The sequence below is a fragment of the Oxyura jamaicensis genome, chromosome 5 (assembly GCF_011077185.1).
Source record: "Oxyura jamaicensis isolate SHBP4307 breed ruddy duck chromosome 5, BPBGC_Ojam_1.0, whole genome shotgun sequence".
In the NCBI taxonomy this organism is placed as follows: domain Eukaryota; kingdom Metazoa; phylum Chordata; class Aves; order Anseriformes; family Anatidae; genus Oxyura; species Oxyura jamaicensis.
In genome coordinates, this window is record NC_048897.1 from 6828480 (window position 1) to 6844251 (window position 15772).

The following is a 15772-nucleotide window of genomic DNA, read 5'->3' on the forward strand; positions in this document are numbered from 1 at the left end:
TATTTCTGGTGTGTACAGCTGTGGTTTATATGCATAAAACCACCTTTGCATGTGCAAAATTGGCTCTTGGTGAGCTTTCAGAGAATACATTGAGACCTTGATCATTTGCTGTTGTGGGCTTTTGGAAAGGAAGAGTTGGGTTTATTCTTTTGTTTTCTTTGAACCTGGTATATTAAATGTATACATAAAGGTAAACTGAAAGACCAGAAAAAGGAAGATGAATAGAAAAGAAGCTTTTAGCTTTTACCTATGTTACAGATAGAATCATGATAAACCAAATCAAATAAAGCTTGGTTGGAATCTTTTATTACTAAAGATCTGATTTTCATGATGCACTACAAGGCAACTTTTGTATGAGATATGTGGTGGTTGTTTTAACATGTTCATATGGATGCTTCAAAATCTTGCATATATATTTTAACTAAAGAGAAGCCTGAGTAGAAAAGCTAGGATCTAGATCTGTATCTGAGCTACCCCTCCGCTCCAGGGTTTGGGTTTGGTTCTTATCTCTCTTTTACGATGTAATTTAAAGACAAAACCATAGTTCAGTTTCCTTTTTGAGCGAGAACAAAGTTCACTTTATGAATGCAAAAACAAAAATTTACTTGATTATATGCAAAGTCTCACAGGTTATTTTTTCTCTGTCCCCTTTTTTTTCATAATCCACAATCTTAATATGAACTGGCTTCAATTTTCAAGGTACTAGTTAGTATAATGAAAATAAAAGAGAGAATTTCAACACAGGTTTTGTTTGTTTGTTTGTTTTTCTAAATCAGAAGCAAACAGAAGGCCAACTGCAAGCAGAGTCCTCAAGGCACAGATGTGCCTTACACTGCTAACTGCCAAAGGTTGGCACTTTTGCAAATTTTACCCACAGTTATGTTACGTTAGCAGAGGAAAACAGTGAACCGGAACCTGCCTCTTAACAAGGATCCTGTGTTAGGGATTCATGCTTCCTTTTCACATCATAGGCTAGATGTGCCTCTTTGTGCCCTACCGCAAGTTTTTGAATAAGAAAGAAAATAGCATCATTTGTTTTGCTGTCAGAAAGCTCATTCTCTTCTTGCAGAAGATCTGCGCGCAGATCTGTACGTTATTAGTAGAATTGTGAGTCACACAGCTAAATCAAAATCAAGAGAAGAAAAGAAGAGAAGAAAAGGTTTTATTTCTTGCAGTAAATGCTCATGTCATTTTTGCATGGACATATTTCTTAAAATGCTTGAAACAGGTAGCTGTGTTTGCAAAAAACTGCCAAAAAAAAAGCAGCCTTTTTCTCTTTTTTTTTTTTTTCCTTTGGAGTTGGTGCTGCAAAACATGGCTTTGACCGGCATATGGCACTCCCTTTATTACTGTCTGCATCACTGCAGCGAGTTCATGATAATTTGGGTCAGCCATTTTCTCCTGAGTATTTAGAAGTCATTTGCAATAGATTCATCAGTCTTGCCTCAGGGATACAGAGTCTTGGAAAACACAATAATGGGAAAAACTGCCTTTGCTCTTTATTCTTCTTTCAGCACTTAATACCACACCTCATGGAACAACTCCACATCTCCTTTCATGTCCTTCCTATCTCTCTGGTACATCCTTCCTCGAACCAGGAGCCAGCTCATCTCCCTAATCTCCTTTTACTAAACACCTTTCTTTTGCTTACAATACACTAAACACACAAATGGCCAAAAAGCACTCTAGATGCCCCTGTAGCTTGACAAACTACCTGTCTATAATTAGGCAAGAACCTCATCAGCTAACAAAATACTACCATCGTGTTCTAACACCTTCTCCTTTTCCCTTGGCTCTGGCTCCCCAACCACTTCCCTCTTCCTTCCACGACAGCTTCCCTTTGCGTTGCCTTAAAGACAAAGTATGTACTGGGAGACCTGCTTTCTACACTGCTAACGTAGCCTGCGTGACTCTTCGGTTATTAGTGAATAATGACAATAATTGTGTTTGTATTCATGTTTGGTTCTCATTAGATGCTGAAATGTTTACAGCGTAACAGCTACTCAGACACACGGAGTCTGACATATGCTGCTGCAGTAGCCAGGATTTCATGGAGAAGTATATTTTAACCTCTATCACAACCAGCACTTCTCTTTTGTTAAGGGAGTAGTCTGGTTTTCAGCAGTAACAACCACTAATTTGTCTGTTTCTGAAATAAGAAGATCCTCTTTTACTCTCTCTCTTTTCTTTTTTTTTAACTTGGTTTCATACATTGCATTTTTATAAAGAGCAACCGCTTGGAAACTGCAGGTTTCTTCTTTGGGGATGGTTTCTACGTGAGAGCTGCACAGAACAAGGAACACGGGTTGGACACCACAAAAGGGAAGGTGCCCTGGGGGTCACTGTGAGCAGCCTCTGGTGTCCGGGAAGGAGGGGTAAGGCAGAGATTTGCCTGGTGGGGAGAGCAGCCCCACAGACATGGGTGCAGGCAAGCCCTTGGCATGAGGACTGAGCCTTCACATCCTTTTCCTGCCAGCACCCTGGTCAGGATGCTCAGCCAACCCAGCCGAGAGACTGCTGTGCATTGGTGTGGTGCCAGTCTTGTTCCTAAGACATTACAGCCATGAACATCTCCTCAGTTAGTCCAGAAGCTGACTCAAGGTAAAGAAAGACATTTGCTTTTTCGTCTCCTGTACCACAGACTACTAGCAAGAGAGGTATCCAGTTGGAGTACTTGGAAAATTTCCTGATCTTGAGAAGAACAGAGGTGAAAACTTGAATATAAATTTCATCCCTTTAAGATCTTCATACTTAAAATCTGCTTCTTTCTCATGATTAACATGCAAATTTTCCCAGTGGGGCTATTATTCTTATACATGAATTGATTAATTCAATTAATGAACTAATAGTATTTCTTCATTAAATACGTGAGGAGACAGCATAAATTAGCTAGGATAGGGGAGCTGGAAGATGAGAGTTAAGTGTTTTATCCTAAACTAGGTCCAAGCTCAGCTTGCTGGGGGTCTAAGCCAGTCTGCAGCAGTGTTTATACATAATTGCAGCCCTCCGAACTGTGATCTGACTTCAGTCTTTTGCTGGCATGAGAGCAGAATGTTGTTTCAAGGAGGAGACATAGCAGAGGCAGCACAGGGCTTATGATGGGAAGGATTGTTAGTTGCAGCAGTTAGGGAGGGTTTATGTGGCTATTACCTCCTTTGGCTGGGTCAGGCGAGTTCCCTAGTGCCAAGCTGGGGAATACCGATCCCAGCAGCGTGACGGTATCTCCAGCCAGGATGCCAGCTCCTCTTGCACTCCCCTCCAGACTATGAAGTATCCCAAGTGTAGGGCAGGTGTTTGCGAAGGAATGTGCCGCTGAACAGGCAGCTATCACAGAAATAGTTCAACAGAGCTCACTGACCCTGTTTCTGAAACCTGCTGTCAGGCATACCATTACTTTGCCTGCCATTCAGTCTTGCGTGTTTGTATGTGTTTGGTAAGTGCATTTATTTGCAGCCCAGCCATGCCCATATGGTTTCTTCATACTGTTTGTTGTGTAAAGAATAAGAGATTGCAAGACCACTGCCCTGGCATCCCACTCCACTGGCTGCACAGAGCTGCCTGCTTCGCTCCTGGGTGTAGCCATGGGCTCACTTGCCCCACACAGCCAGGACTTCGAGGAAGCCCTGTGCCTCCTGTGCCTCCCGGAGCCACGTGGCACTGGGACAGTGGCTGACGCACTCATTTATGCTCCATGCCTTCATTAAAAGCAGCCAGAAAATGGGGGGAGTGAAGTTTCCGTGCTCTGCAGCCACTTTCTACAAGTAAAGCAAGGAGAAACAGTGGGAAACAACATCTCCCTGCTTTTGTAAAAGCCAAGAGCAGTTTTCCCCCCTCTCCTGCCTGTGGTTAGAGGAGCAACACTTTGATGGCGCCTCTCCTCCTCAGCTGGCACGGCGAGCTGCCCATCCCGTTTCCATTGATTTCTCCAGTGGTTGCATTAAACAATACAATGGAGTATTTATGTGTCAGTGTTGGGAGCAGGTTGTTAAGTAAAACCCACCGTAAATAGAGCCGTTAATTCAGTTGCTGGCATGGCTCTCTGTTATCTTCTCAATACCTCCCAGAGGGTATTAGCCTTACCCTTTCGTTTGAGTTGGCAGCAGAGTTATTTTTTTGCACCTGCTGCTCTACTCCGATAACAACACAGGTCAGCTTTGATTTGTTGGAATATAAACAAAAGAGCAAAGCCAGGCATCTGCCTCAACAGCCTGGGCCGGTTTGACGATAGAGCTTTTCCCATTGGGTTTTGTACAAATGTACTCTTTCAATTCTTACGTGAACTCTCTCCTGCTTCATAAATAGTACTTTGCTGCAGAACAGCCTGGTGTCAGGAGGACAGCTCAACACCGTACTTTTCCATCAACTGAAATCTCAACAGGGCAAAGTAACATGCTCTTCTAAGGGCGAAGTCAGAAGAGGTGTCGCACGAAACACATGAAGAAAAGTAAGCTGAGACACAGAGGTTTGAAAATCAGCAGGAAAAAGCAGCAAATTAAGTGTAGATTTTACAAGAAAATTAAGCAGTAGATGACCCTGCTTGAGAGAGGAAGAAAACCTGAAGCATTGTGAGGGGTTGCTTTCCTATGTTCACCCACATGCACTTCACCCCTTAACCTGCTCTTTACCAATAAATAAATAAATAAACTCTACAAGAAGAAGGTCCTCAGCTGGAAAATGGGCCAGTTTTAAGGTCTCCTGAAAAATCAAGCCTACAGGGCTCACGTACTGTAAAAACATTTATGTTGATGGGAGAAATACTGATAACCATAGAGCAGAAAAGGAAAAGAGTCCCCAGACAGTGAAAGCAGTAAGTAGCACAAAGCACAGAAATGAAGGAAGGAACTAACATTACCTCTTCATGACAAACAGGAAAATTGAGACACAGAGCTGAAATGATTTGTTTAAGACACATAGTAAGTCAGTGGGCAAGTCAGTCCAACTCATATCTCCAGTTCAAGCCCCATTGTTATCCATTGCATCATGTGTACAGCGAAAATTTCAACATGCAGATGAGTTAGGATGATCGTGCGGTATTTTGAGGGCAAAGAGAAGGTACTAAATAAGAGAAACTATTTTCTGTAAAACAGAGACCTGTTCAGACTGAAGCAAGACTCTTCTATGCATCATGGCTAGTAGTGCCTAGTAGAGATTTGAATGTTAACTTAGCCAAACAATTAAATCTACACTTGAAGCATTAAATCAGAAAGCTGCCCTTGACCTATGTATGATCCTGACAAAGAGCTAGAAATTCCTAAGTAGAGCTGGCTGAAATTCAAAATTTCTGTTCTGTGGAACTGTGGCTACTTCAATGGTTTATTTTTTTTTTCCTTTTTCTTTTTAATCACAGTGAAAGAAAGGAACTTTAAAAAGCAAGTTCCCTGGCAACAGAGAGGGAGGATCCCCATCCCTATGAGCTGACATGTAAAAACCTATATTTGAGTTGTCCAAGTAACAAAAGTGCAACTCAGCCTGTTATGCAAAAGTGTTTGTAGAAGGTAGAAAACGTCAAACACTGAACTGCAATAGTCCCGCAGGCAGGCAGCATTGTCACCATAGAGCAGCTGCGCTGGAAGCAGTTGCCTTGCCTAACGTGGCTGTTGCCCACGTCAGTACCAGGAAACCCTCCGTGGGGCTTTGCCATGGAAATCCTGAAACACAGCCTCTGTGGACCAGATCCGACGGTCTCAAACACTTGCTGGGATGTGAAGTTTGTGATCCTATTGCTCCCCTTTCACCAATTGCTGCTATTCCTTCTCTTCCTCCTTATTTCTTTTATTTATTTTGTTTTTGTTTAATTTATTTTATTCTCCCTTTTATTTTTGCCTTCTGTTTAATCAGACCAGCTGACTGGCCAAGGAAGCTTCTTTTGAATACCATCACAAGCCTATAACCAGTAAGACAAACAAAAACACCATCTCCAATTATCTATCTGTGGCACAGGAGTGCCAGGTCTTACTGCAACTGTGGGGTTTGTGTGCAGGTCTCTAGGACGGAGGCTGGAGGAGTAGGAAACAGGGAAAAAAGCTCTGTTCCCTCTGTTCTTTTCGCTCCCCTCTGCAGGTATGTATCTCATTTAGTCCTCAAGGTAACTGGAACGGGTTCTGCCAACAAAACCAATAAAAATATTTCCGGACTATTTCAAACAGCTATTTTCTTCAAAAGGAGATTTATTGCCATCTGATTTATTCCAACTGCAACGTTTTTCTAGAAAGGGGGAGTTAGTAGAGATCTTTCAAAAAAAAAAGAAAGAAAGAAAGAAAGAAAAAAAGAAAAACTGTTTTCAGGGGATTTTTTCTTCCTTTCTTCATATCTTTAATATTTAAATCTTCATAAGATTTTTAATATGGAAGATGTGTTATATCATAAGGCAGGCTGACACCTTGGTTCTAAATTCCCCCAGACCTCCTTAACTTTTCACGTGTATAGTACCATTGACTGTGTTAACACCCTTGAATCTCTGCATCCCTCCAATACATCGATGCTGAATGTAGCAGAACGTGCCTGCTGCTAAAGCTGGAGAGCTGCCGCTCTGGGGCTTGGGGAAGGGCAGCCCTGGGCGCAGCAGCTCTCAGGCCATGGACGTGCTCCTGCAAGAAAGCCGACTATGGCACAGGGCAAAACCAGCAGGCGTGGAAGTCAAAGACAGCTCACACTTGGGCTCTAGGCATGAGGAGCCTTCGCTTGCTGCAGGACAACACAGGTTGACCATTTATACCTGCTGACAAAAAACACCGTAACACAACTAGGTTTGTATTTTCAAGGATTAAATGAAGTTCTTCAGATTATCACACAAAGTTGGTGGAATATGGGGTAAACTTTTGAATTCCTATTTTAAAAAGTAAAGCAAGAAAGCCCACACAGGAGATAAGGGATGTGCGTGTGCACGTACTTTGTTCAGTGTGGTTGTGTGACTGCATGCGTATCGGGAGTGGCTACAGACAGACTGAGAAAGATTTACTGGATTGACTATAATTTGACTATCTTCCAAAAACATTTAATCATTTGAGATTTTAAAGGAGGAAGAGAAGTTTCTACCTGTTCTCACAAAGTATAACAGCTCCATCAAAAAAAGTCTTAGGGAGGGTAAAGATAACTACAAGTCACTAAAGGAAGGAAAAACCTATATCTATTTCACTTTGTACATCCTGCTTTTGATAAGTCTCTAAGGATATCTCACTTGTCTAATCACCTATTAATTCAGTCTTCTAAAACCTTTTTCATCTTTCTCTATCAGGGCAGCTGCCTGGGAACATTACAAGTGATGTCTGAGTTGTGTGGCAGATCCCAGTGCAAAAGAGATGAGAACAGCACCCTTCAGTGTGTCAGAATTTGACTCCCTGATAAAGCCCCTTCATAGCCATGCCAATCTATGAGACAATTGCTTAACCAAGCATACTTTGAAAGTGCATCATCAAGATGCAAGCTTCTACGCTGTTGTGCAATAATAATTATATGCTTCAGTAAAAATCATTAAGAAAGTTTGGGGGTAATCATTACATTGTACATTTAGTCTCATTCCTGACCACTGCATCTTGGGCAGTTTTACACAGGATCGTTAATTATATAGCAATATGAATTAGGAACCTGCTCAGTGCCAGATGAAAGAAAACCCAGAGTGGTTTTAAAAAACAGAAACATTTTTTTGATGGTGGCATCAGTAACTTGGGCAATAGAGTGTATTTTAACACATAGGAACTCAATCCTTATGGATCTGTAGGGCTCAGGAAACTTTTCTGTCTACATCTGATAGTGAGCAGAGTAAATATTCAAGACATTATGTCTGCATCCTTCCTCCCTGACAGGAGGAATATTTTACTCTTTGTATTCACAGATCTTGTAAGTAAAATGTCTTTCTTTCACCACTGCAGAGCAATCCTCTTTTATTGTCCTGTCTTCTTGGTCTATAACCAGCAAATACCCAGCCCCAACAAGCTGTTTTTTCTACTAGTTCTCATACTCTTTCCTGTGGAGCACATTTCACAAGATCAGCAAAAGTATAGGTAATGATAACCATGTGCAATGTCAGCTTTTCGAAAGGGAACCTTTGAGGGATCTTCCTCATAGAGAGACATGCAAAATGCCAAATGCAAGTTGGTTGCTTCACTGGCTACATGACTCCATGTTTACTCATTCTCACCCATCTATAGGCCAATGACCAACAAATGTCCCAAGCATTTTAGGCATTCCGCGACGGATTTGGTTCAAGCTGCATCCCTAGTAAAGCTCAAACAAGCTCTCATACTAAGAAAGACTGGTAACTTCCATGGATAACAAGTTAATCCTTATTTTTCCATATGCCAGCTGTGTGAACAAACCTTTCTTAGTTTACCCTTTCTATCATTAGTTTACTTATGAATTTCACCCTCACCAAGTTTGTAATGTACCCTTTTGACAAAAATTTAGTGAAAAAAGTCCCTGGTTCATCAGCGGGCAAAATACGTGCAAGCTGCCAAGTGGGCTGAAGGCAGGGAAAGGAAGGAAGAGCAACAGACATTTGTAGTTAGAGATCTCGCAGCATCCTCGAGGCTGGCTGAGCGGCTGAAGCCAGTGGGCTTTGCTGAAGATTGTGTTGGACTTCCTTGGTGCCCACAAGGCACTTCATACCATTAGGAAGAAAACTCCCTGAGTTTATGCTTGAAAGTTTAGCAGTAGCTAAACTGTGAGACTGGAAAGAGACTTTACTTCACTAAACATCGCCAACTATGCAAGCTACAGAAATTGTTAGCATTTCTGTTCATTTCCTCATGTACAGCAAAGCCTTTATATTCGATTCTACCACATCCTAACATCATGTGTCATTAGCAATGACAACAGACAATTACGTTTGTGACCCTTTTCTTCTTATGTGCTGCTTGCCGCAGGAACGCCTCCCTAGTCTTCAACAAGAAGGACCTACTTCACAACCATAGGAAGGCTGACGAGAAAGAGAGCACTGCAAGACCATAGAAAATCCTTTAAAGGGTGGCCACGCTACCATCAGAACAAGAAAGGGTCATTCATCTATCTGTTTCTTAGGCTCAGCACACTGACCAATTTTTAAGCCAGACAGGTCTTTCCCACTGTCTGGGTACCACGGGCTGTTGCTCCAGTTCTCAGAAATGGCATTCATCGTACTGGAGACAGCTCGGGCACTGGGGTGGGAATTGAAGCACGCCAACGGCAATAGAAAGCATGTAACCATGGACTGCGCAAAACAAAGCTGGGTAATGCTGCAGTCAGTGGAAAGTTTGCATGGGAGAAGACTGAATGATTTGGTCGTGAGACTAAGCTAGACACATTTATAAAGAGCGTGGAAGGGGTGAACAAAGAAGGGTAGATAAGGGACGATTCTGGAAAGGTGTCATGTCTCGTGGACAGTTCTCTCAGCTCACAGAGGCAATAAAATCTTTAATCCTCTTCTGTAAGAATTGACTGTAAATACTCACTTCTTCAGCAGGTGTAGAAATTAATCCACCCAGGATTTTTTTGTGCAATTTACTGTGGGAGAGGCAGCAGGCTAACACAACAGTCCTGTCTGGACACAGACACGCTTACGGAAATCCTTCATTTTCCTCCCTAATCTCTCTTCATCTGTGTCTCCAGATGATTTTTCCTTTTTAGTTTGATCTCTCTCCATCACAATTTGTTACCTTGCACCTCCCAGACAGAACAAGTACTGATGTTAACAATAAAATTCACTAGGAATGAAAAAAATATATATTTTAAAAAATGAAGGAAATTCAGTGGGAGCCAAATGATTTAATTTTGTCTTTGTCCAGCTCTCCAATAGCCTGTTTTCACCACTGCCAAAAACTCACAATACCCTGAGAATATCTGAAGTAATACAAAATTACTGTGTCAATACCACACCATATTCTCTCGGGTGACAAGAGAATAATAATTTTCCATGTTAAACAGACCACATTCTATTACCTGATCTCACCATGACTGGGATAATAAGAATTGTCACCCTATAAACTGCTGTGAAGGGTTACTTAATTTCTGCTGGAGCAAACAAGCACTAGTCTGCTCTGATACAGGATTCTTTATTACTATGACTTGGGAAGAATATACTGTTTTATTGGTCTCAAGGGCTTTACAAATACCAATAGGACTGGCAAAAAAAAAAAAAAAAAAAATGAAAAAAAAAATGAAAAAAAAAGCAAGTGAACAACATCAGCACTATTAATGATAACATTGCCTCTGCATGTAGGACCAATGCATGGAGGTGAGAAGGGCGTCTAGAGGATGACTCTTCAAAAGCCTCAAGCATGCTTTATAAACTCCTGACCCAGAAATCCAGTATGAGGTAGGCATCACCTCTGGGAACAGGTATCACCTTTGGGGGCAGAAACACATATTGACTCACATTCCCTTTCTGGTTGGCTTTGCTGTTCCTACAGCCTGTGTCCTCTCCTGACACCCAGACTTCACATTGGATGTTGAAAAATTAGTGGGAACCACTGAAGGGATTAAAGGATGGAAAAGGTTACAGTGAAACTGGTGCAGGTTTTTCCATGAGATGGAAAAGCCTGTGGAGCTCTGACTACCATATTTATCAAAAACAAGGCTAAGGGAGAAGCTGTTCACAGCCACACACAGCTCCCAACACAAGGAACAGAAATTTGCCACTCAGGGAAACTTCACAGTAGCCATCAAAAGATAACAAAATCAGGTGGCTGAATGCTAAAGCTAGACCACGTCAGACTGAAAATGAGACGAAATATTTTTAGAGGAATGATATCTAAGCAGTTAATTAAATCATTCTCGTGAATTTCCCATCATTGGGCTTCTGGACTTTTTTTTTTCAAGACTGGAAGTTTTCTAGAAGATAAGCTCTACTTCAAGCCACCTAATTAAACTTGAAAATTCTGGGAAGTCCTATGTTGTTATCACCACAATCACTTCTGGTTTAAAAACCTGTAAGGGCCAGGAATTAAACTGTCATTAATTGTGATATTTGTTGGTGAAACAGCTTAATCCTATTGTTTTTCTAGTTTTAATTGCAACTGTTTTCTTTGGTTTCCACATCTGCATTAAATATAAACCCTCTCTGTTTTCCAGCTCTGGTACTTTCTGTAGTGCAAAATAAATGACAGCAAACTGCTTAAATTGCTACCCACAAATTTGCTATCAAAACAGAACTTAAAGGAGTGCATTTTTTTATTACCCCAGTCAAGTTTCCACAAATTACAGGAAATACTGGTACAAGAGGGTATGTTTAACACAGTTCCATGTGACACAGGTACAAATAAAATCATTAAGTGAAACTTTTACCTCAGTGTTCGTTTCTATCATTATTAAGTGAATTCATTTCAAAAATAATATGAAAAATGATAGTTGGATATCCCTTAGAAGCAAAGGTGACGTATTGTACTTTTAGATGAAGTAATCTAAAATCTCATTACCAATAAAATTAAATAAATCTGTAACTACATACATACAAGAGTATCTGCCTAAAATCTCTCATGTGGTGAAATACAAATGTTTATCACTAAGCCCATCACATATGTTTTACACAATCGGTGTAGATTTTGAGCAACTTTTTCTTTACATGCACTTCTATCATTAAACAGAATTTGAAAAGTCTCTTTCTTGCTGTGTCTATACCTTAAGGGGCCAATTCTGGTTCTATTCAAATAAAATTACCACTGGAAGAGAAACAAATTAAACAAGCAAAGACACTGCAGGCCTCTGCTCACACTGTATTTACCTACTCAGCGCCTGAGCCAGCTTCTCTGGGGTGCTTACACTTAGAAGGGACTACGAGCGACAGAACCCCACTTGTCACTGGAACTGCCACAAAATTGACTTGATGCCAAAAATGGGCCAAATTATAAATTTTCTTTTGGATTTTTCACTATCAGTACAATCACCATCCTCATCACTGAAACAACAGAAACAACATCCTTGTAAAGTGTCTCCCTGTTCTGTGCCACCAGCACTCTCAGGGGTATTGAGAAGGTCCACTCCACTCTCTCACCCCTCACCGTACTGATTACATGACCTCTCTGGGGACAAAGGCAGCAGATTTAGGACCCCAAATATTGTCAGCTACATCAGAGACTTTGAGTAATTCTGATGAAGCCACTGGCTCAATTTGAGGTCATTGACATTCTGGGTGAGTAAAGGCAGCAGGTTTGGCCCCAATCAAACATAAACACAACAGGCTTATTTAAACATAAATAAGATGCAAGTTCAAAATAGGAAAACTGAAGTCTTTATTGTAACGTTAAAAAGCCTTTTGATCAAATTAGTTTAGCTGCTGTTCCAAAGTGGGAAGGGAGGGGCTCGGTAGGGTGGGCATGAGTCCAGTAGACACTTCTCTCTTTTCTTTTTTTTTTTTTTTCTTCTTTTTCATGGGTGTTAATTTAAAGGAAGTATATTAAAAAAAATAACCCAAACACCTTACCTCATTTAGCTGCAGATTCTGGAGTGGAAATCCTTAACTGAGGCAATGGGAAGACTGTCTAAAGAACAGTAGGTTGGGTAAACACAGGTACTAGGTTATCTCTCCTAAAGACTCCCAGGAGTGAAGATAAATGGATGTGATATTAATTTTAAAACATTTTGCTGAACACTCAGGCAGCCAATAGGGGAATTCCTTAGGTCACTTCCTGTTCATTTGATTGGGTCTGCAACGACAACAACGAAGACGAGGTTGGGAGCATTTGCATAAGGCCAGCTCAGTCCTCAGTATTCAAAGAGAACAGGTCTAACCGGGTTACACGTGTGGCTCCAGAACAAAAGAGAAACCTGGTAATGGATGAGGGATTGATTTCTTTGTAGTTGTTTTTTTAAGACCATCCCTTTTTTTTTTTTTTTTTTTAATGGAGGTTATTTCAGGTAGATAGGGAGATTATAATTAGAATGAGAAGTGAAGAGCAGGAATGTCCTAAATTAAAATTAGTCTGAAAATAACACGAGAAGATGCATGGTAGGTAATAGCCCTGCACTGCCAGAGAGGTGGACTGGATGAGCCAATATCATAGGCTTGATTCTTTCTTTTTATACCTCGAGAGTCCTGTGAAATGAATGAGTTAGCACAAGAGGGAGTCTCTAGGTCTTCCAGCTTCTCTGGGTATCTGAGAGAATGTAAAAGAAATTGAGGAAAAAATCTTCAGTGTGGGTGTACATAGGGATGAGTACAAAAGAACAGCTACAGGAAGATTAACAAGGTAGAAAATCAGCAGATAAGTGTTTCTCTGCTTTTAAACTTCGTAATTCTGAGGGTTCAGACCAGCATGGGAAGGCTAAAACCTTTCTTAAGGCATCTACTCCACAACACATGGAAGTCAGGCAAAATATTCGCTTGCTCTTCCCAGCCACAGGCTAGGTGTTGGATTAGAGGCCTTTCACTATCCAGTCATCAGTTCAGCTCTTGAGTTGGGTGAAGAGCACGGAAGTGCTGTTTCCTCATGTAATATCTGTGCTTTATGGACAGTTCCGAGAATTGCGAGCCCAAATCTGTCCTTGATTATGCACAAGTTACTTCGCCAGATTGCATCCAGGAACCTGAGCAGGAAACGAGGTGCCTAAATAAAAATATGAACTGTTATCTATCATCAGGTAGTAACATAGGAAACTTCCAGGGTTTCATTAATTTGTATGTATAAAGCACAAGAATTGCTGAGTGTTTTTATTCTGTGATTTTTCAGAAGTCTATGTGAAATTAATTTTCCAGTCTCTGTTCACTTTTGGTTCCAGGGCTCACCATAAATCTTTTTCCCGACAGATGTACTCTCAGTGCTAGGTTTACCAAGCACAGGGAATGAATCGTCCTTCAACATCTAGAGATACTATTAATCATTAATCAGGATCCATTGTCAGTTTAGAGGAAACATTACACACGTTATTTATGCTGAACCTGATTTCAAGATAAATTGTGGATCTCAGGCCCAAGGAATGTCACCTTTGTTCCTATCATCCACATTAACACCAACGATACTAAAATACAAGTTGTTTTTGTTCACACAGATCAGGTGTGCATGAGTACGCGTGGTTTGAGAAAATCCCATTGTTTTTTCAGACAGGATATAGTCAAGTTCCATGGCTGCTCACCTTGACTCTCACTTATCAGAGTTGTCCTTGTGGAAGAAAGAGGCTGTAAATTTCCATCTTGGAGAGCAGTATCACACCAAAGGACTAAGGATGTCATTGAAAAGAGCTACGCAACTGTTCAGAGTTTTCACAAGTGGGTCAACTATCTGTAAGATTTCTCTATACATTCATGTCACTGAGTCTGAGTATTTGCATACCAGTTCATCACTTGGGTGAGTATTTAGACTAAAGCTTTCATCATCAAAATAATGTCTTATCATCATATCAGCATGAATGATCAATCCAGAGCAGGAGAACAGGAAAAAGCTAAGAAGTGAGAAAAGAATGAGAAAGCAATAAAGAGCTCTTCCCTTCCCTGGAAGGACATCTTTAACAAGGAACCTACCTCTAACATCACTTCACTGAGCTAAATGTGGGAGATGAAAGAGTCACACTGAAATACATCTTATCCGTATGCTGTAGAAGCACCACAGAAAGCTATGACCCCAGGATCTCATGGCTAGGGACATCAGACTTTTCCTACTGCTAAGAAGGACACCAGCAAAAGTGGCAGAAATTTGGCTCAAATATGGTACTTAGACTGGCGTGTCACTTTCTGTTTGTGTGGCTGCAAGCCTTTTCTGTCTCAGCTCCCAAGGGCAGAGACAGCTCTGGTTGCTAAGGCCCAGAATACTTCCAGACAGACAAAAAAGCACATTGTACCAACAGGTCTGGGCAAGGTGAGGCTAACTTGGCCGGCACACCAGCATGCATTATTTAGTAGTGTGCTATTTTCAAAGGCAGGGTGCCACACAGGGTGGTGGCTCCTTAAATTTACTGCCCTGCCTGGCCAGCTATGCTGCCCCCATGCTCCCGATTATGCTTATTGACACTTACATGTGGTTCAGCACAGAGAGGATTACGAGTGGCTTTCGGAGACAGGCAGACCTTTCCCTCTGTGTATCCTTCTGCAGTACTACAGCCACAAAATTAGCATGATTTTGGTCCCCACACATTTCTAGGTGGCAGAGGAAACATGAAAATCTCTGTAATTAGGAGCTAGGAGGCCACGTTCACAGTATGGTAAAAGTGTCAGTGCAGATTCCCAGAATTAATTTAATTATAACCAGCAAGCATTGAGGAAATTATCTAAATCTGTCTAGATTCTTAAATTGGCGTCTGTTCCTGCAGTGTCTGACACCTGATGAAAACAGAGAACAAATGTATGATAATTTCTACTTTTCCATTAATATTAATCTCTGCTTCATTTGTTAAATTCCAGTAGAGTATCAAAAGGAGAGTGTAAGAAGCTGATATTGTAGGTTAGACATGCCAAGCAATCAGAGAATTCAGTGTATGATGTTCCTGTCTTCATTCTGTTGTAGCAAAATCAGAAGTGATTCATAAAGTTATCTGTAAAATAATACACTTTCTGTAAAACATCATTAGAGAAGCCACAAGAAGCAGGACAGATGTTATTTTCCAACAGTGTTAGATGATACAGGCAAGAACCACCTTTTGCTAAGGTTGCCCATTACTTAGGCTTGCAAGACCTTGTAATTTTTTCTTCACAGTTTTCCAAATCCTATCTTAACCATTTGGATAAATTGAAAATTTCATTCATGAGTCATTTGCTTTGGAACAAAATTTTGGATAATTTTCATTCTTAATAGTGTACATTTTTCCAAGAAATAAGGAAAGGAAAGAAGGAAAGGAAAGGAAAGGAAAGGAAAGGAAAGGAAAGGAAAGGAAA

The 15772-nt window shown here is 40.9% G+C and overlaps 1 protein-coding gene across 2 annotated transcripts in view; it reads right to left on the reverse strand.

Moving 5' to 3' along the window:
- EHF (ETS homologous factor) overlaps positions 1 to 15772 on the reverse strand; it is a 63605-nt gene that overhangs the window by 22083 nt on the left and 25750 nt on the right. The window contains exon 1 of one of the 2 annotated variants that reach the window (XM_035328762.1): positions 12392 to 12542. The exons of the other annotated variant lie outside the window; for it this stretch is intronic. The gene's annotated coding sequence lies outside the window, so the exon portion shown is untranslated. Of the gene's footprint in view, positions 1 to 12391; positions 12543 to 15772 lie in introns of those variants that run through there. 2 annotated transcript variants of the gene reach the window in all.